Here is a 4,927-nt window from a genome sequence, read left to right as displayed (position 1 = left end):
CATCGAATTCAAAAGCTTTTGTTCTTTGAAAAATACTGTTAAGACAATGAAAAGGCAAAGTTCAGACCAGGGGAAACAATGGACTTGTCTTAAGAACAGATACATTTTTACAACTTGATCAGAAGTCAAACTAGCTAATTTTTTTACACGGGTAAAAGATTGCAACCGCCCTCACTGAAGAGATATACAAATGGCCAATATGCACATGAAAAGATTCTCAACATCATTAGTCATGGGGAAAATGCAAATTAAAAGCACAATGAGTTAACACCCTACACCCACTAGAATGGCTAAAATTAAAAAGGCTGGCGATACCGTGTTGGCAAGGAAGTGGAGCAGCTCAGGGTGTAAAATTGCGCTTTGGCAGTTTCTGAAAAAATTAAACATACACTTCACATGTGACCCAGAAATTCTGCTTCTAGATTTTTTACCCAAGAAAAATGAAAACATACGTACTCAAAAGATTTGTATGTGAGTGTTCACAGCAGTTGCCTTCAGACAAATTGTGTTACATTAAAATACTTCTCTGCGGCCCCTCTGGAAAACAGCGTAGAGGTTCCTCAAAAAATTCACAATAGATGGGGCACCTGGGTGGCTCAGTCGGTTAAGCGTCTGACTTTGGCTCAGGTCATGATCTCATGGTTGTGGGTTCGAGCCCCGCCTCGGGCTCTGTGCTGACAGCTAGCTCAGAGCCTGGAGCCTGCTTCAGATTCTGTGTCTCCCTCTCTCTCTCTCTGACCCTCCCCTGCTCACGCTGTCTCTCTCTCTCTCAGAAATAAATAAAGCATTAAAAAAAATTTTTTTTTAATTCACAATAGAACTCCCCTATGACCCAGAAATAGCACTGCTAGGAATTTACCCAAGGGATACAGGAGTGCTAATACATAGGGCACATGTATCCCAGTGTTCATAGCAGCACTTTCAACAATAGCCAAATCATGGAAAGACCCTAAATGTCCATCAACTGATGAATGGATCAAGATGTGGTTTATCTACACCATGGAATACTACATGGCAATGAGAAAGAATGAAGTCTGGCCATTTGTAGCAATGTGTATGGAACTCGAGGGTGTTATGCTGAGTGAAATAAGTCAGGCAGAGAAGGACAGTTACCATATGTTTTCACTCATAAGTGGCACAGGAGAAACTTAACAGAGGACCATGGGGGAGGGGAAGGGGAAAAATAATTGGGGAGAGGGAGGGAGGCAAACCATGAGAGACTCTTGAATACTGAGAACAAACTGAGGGCTGATGGGGGTGGGGAAGAGGGGAAGGGGGTGATGGGCATGGAGGAGGGCACTTGTGGGGATGAGCATTGGGTGTTATATGGAAACCAACTTGACAATAAACTATAAAAGAAAAATAAATAAATAAAAAATAAAATACTTCTCAGCAATATGAAGGAATGACACACTGTCACATGCAATGGCAGGGATGAGCCTAGAAAATGTTATTACTAGTGTCCAGGGTCATTTCTCCATGGCACCTAATCCAAAGGAAATACCTAACAGTTCCCGGTATTAAGTAGTTGGTTCCAAACAACTTCACAATAGTGGTCCTCAGGGTGTCCAACAGAAGTCTCCATGCATGTTCCTCTTGAAATTGTAACAGGTTAATGATCCCTGTGCGTTTGTCCCAAGGTGTCCCAGCAGAGCTCAGCACTGTATGGGAGCCATGAAGATTAACAGTCACCTAAAGCTGGCAGAAAGGAGCCTTGGGGAGCTTTGTGGGATGAAGGAACTTCCCTACGTTTTGATTGTGATGCTGGTGGCAGCACCTGTGTATCTATTTATCAAAACTCATCAAAGTGTATTCCTAACATGGGTGCACGTCATTGCATGTGAATTATGTCTCAACAAAGTCGACTTAAAAATAAAGGCAAGGGGCGCCTGGGTGGCTTAGTCGGTTAAGCGTCCGACTTTCGCTTAGGTCATGATCTCTCGGTTCGTGGGTTCGAGCCCCGCGTCGGGCTCTGTGCTGACTGCCAGCTCAGAGCCTGGAGCCTGTTTCAGAGTCTGTGACTCCCTCTCTCTCTGACCCTCCCCTGCTCACGCTGTCTCTCTCTCTCCTAGAAATAAATTTAAAAAATATTAAAAAAAAAAAACTAAAGGCCAAAGATAATCTATTCTGGGTGTGAAAATACACCTTGTGTGCAGACATACACACCCACACATACACACACTCACATATAGAATCATGAAATCAGACTACTACATTTGTTAGTTTGGTATTGGTCCTACCCATTGACTCATAGACATAGTCCTCACCTGCCTTCTTCTGCCGCGACTCCACTCCTGAAAATTGAAGGTACTTTCATCATTTCATAGATCTGTGAAATAGATATCATTAGTCTCATTATGCAGACCCGGCAACTGAGACTCAAAGAGGTTAAGTAAATTGATCTGTGTAGATCTCTGAGATTACTGAATGGAGAGACTGGGATTTATATTCCTGTCTGTCTACCCAAGCAGCTCCCCATCTTTGCTATGCCTCTCCAGCTGAACTGATTATTGTAAAAGACTAGAACCTTATACTGGGAATCTGAACCTCATTATATTTGAGACCAGAGTATAAGCTATGATGTCCTTCTATTCCCTCCTGATGTGGATGTGAGATGGGTGATAGAGAATATTGTTTAAATGTCTCTGATTTCACCATTACAAAGTATGGTCCTTTCCTAAAAGGCTGTCAGGGAAAGAAAATCTAGATCTATACATTCTTCTTTCAAAAAATTTTTTTTTAATTTTAGAAGTGCAAGCAGAGGAGATGGGCAAAGGGAGAAAGAGAGAGAATCTTAACCAGGCTCTATGCTTAGTGTGAGGACCAACAAAGGGCTCCATCCCACAAGTCTGGGATCATGACCCATGCCAAAATCAAGTCGGATGCCACCAGGTGCCCCAGAACCATATATTCTTCTGATGGACAAATGTTAGATATTCTAAAGCATTCTCTTGTATTATAATGGGATTTTGAGCTAGATAACAATTACATTAAGCATGTTTAAATAACAATGACACCTAGTATTTTTAGGTTTTATTACCATTTATGAAGTGTCCATCCCCTTCTGGTCTTCCCAACCACCATATGATATCACCATTGATTGGACACTGCTGTTGACTCTACATCATCAATTCCACCCCAAATAATGTGTTTGAGTTCATCAGAGTAACCCCATTCCACAGGCCAGTGAGTGATTCAGGAATGGGCATGTGACCCAACCTAGCCAATCAGATGTGAAGAAACATCTTAAGGGTGATCCAAGAAAAGCTTCAAGAAGAAAGGATCTCTTGTTACTCACTGGATGTGACCATGTCTGGGTGGAACATCTGGAACTTCCACAGACTTCCTATTCCAATCACAGCCTGAGAATGACAATGACATGGGTGGTAGAGCCGAGAGAGAGAACTTGACCTTGGTGATTCGTAATCAACTCCCCCTAGAGCCATCGTGCCTCCAGCTTTCCTCATATGTGAGATGCCTGATGTCCTTACTGCTTACATCATCTTGATTCTTGTTTCTACCACTGGCAGCGGGAAGGATCCTGATTCTTTAGTACCTGGGACTCCAAGACATTAAGCAATTCACTGTATATCACACAGTTTGTGTAATAAGAATTGGAACTGGAATCCCAATCTCCTAGATGCCAGGTCACCTTTCACTCACCAGCTGCTGTTAATTGGCAGAAACTATCTTACCCATTTTGCTGAATATCAGCTGGATACTCAAAATATCATTTTTGTTGTAAAAAGATGAAAACCTTAGCTAACTTAAAGAGAAAATTGAAGAGAATAAATGTCTGTTGAATAATACAATGCATAATGTAGATGCTTGCTTTGGTATTATTTTACAACGGCAATTAACTTATAACTGAAAATATGTGGTTTAATTTAACACATGAAATAGCATCATCTCCTTTAGATATATACTCAAGACAAACTGTTGTGTTGTTGGTTTTTAAATAACATTTGTGAGCAAAACCTGCTGGGAAAGACTCTTTCTCATGGTAATTCTTAAACCCTACAAAAATAAAATATGCTAGTCATTTTTTTCCTACAGTACCAATACCTAAGTTGACTTTTTTCTTATTTCCTTCCAGCTTTATGCTTTAGCCTTGAACAAATGTTTACAACAAATTTTCATCTGGCTAAAACTTTTTTTTTTTTCATCTTTGGAACATTTCCTACAACCAGTAGTTTAATCTTATCTTGGGATCTAAAGCTGGAAGGGGCTCAGATATCTGCTAATTTATCTTCCTTCCTTGAAGCCAGTGGTCTTGGCCTTGGATGAAGTGTGTGCCTGCGGTTTTCCCCACTAGTACCACCAGTCTCAGAAATGCCTTCACAGGATCAGGGGACTCTTCTCGGGTCAGACATAAAGCTTACTCTGTACAGGTTAGACTTGTTGCCTCTTTTCTGTACTTCCACAGTTGACTAGAGCCTCTTTCATCCTGGATTAAATTGCAAGTACTTTGTCCAGGTGCCCCTTGATGTTTTTTTACTGTCTTCGTTCCATAATCTTCCATTTCTTATGGTGTCCACTGGCCGCCTACGGCCACCTGATGACTCCTACCTCAACCCTGACATCCAGGGCCATGGCCAAAGCCTCCTCTGATGTGAGTCTCTTTACGGTTAGAGAGACTACTTGTCTTGGTCTGCTGGTTCAGCGCTGGTGTATGCCTATTGTCTGGCACAATTTGTAAGAGCCCCCCCTTGCTTTCACTCTCAGTAGTGTCTTGGTTTGCTTCATAAATTTTATGACCCCTTTACGTATACAGTATGAAGCATCAGGGTGATTTCTCTGAACCTCCTGGTTTATGGGGCCCTGACGGAGACCGAAACTGCACAGGTCATCCCTGATGGCAAGGCCCAGGGAAGAGACTGCAGTGCAGTCAGAAGAACCCCTGGAAGAATTCTTCTTCTCTACTTTG

The 4,927-nt window shown here is 42.0% G+C and overlaps 1 non-coding gene across 1 annotated transcript; it reads left to right on the top strand.

Annotated features, from left to right (window-relative positions):
* Window positions 1–585: 585 nt before the first annotated feature.
* On the top strand, window positions 586–669 carry TRNAQ-UUG. The gene has a single exon. It is a non-coding gene; the product is annotated as a tRNA-Gln (tRNA).
* The last annotated feature ends 4,258 nt before the right edge of the window (window positions 670–4,927 follow it).

The sequence above is a fragment of the Hyaena hyaena genome, unplaced genomic scaffold (genome assembly GCF_003009895.1).
Source record: "Hyaena hyaena isolate Hyena2069 unplaced genomic scaffold, ASM300989v1 scaffold_720, whole genome shotgun sequence".
Classification (NCBI taxonomy): Eukaryota; Metazoa; Chordata; class Mammalia; order Carnivora; family Hyaenidae; genus Hyaena; species Hyaena hyaena.
This window is presented reverse-complemented; position numbering and strand designations above follow the sequence as displayed.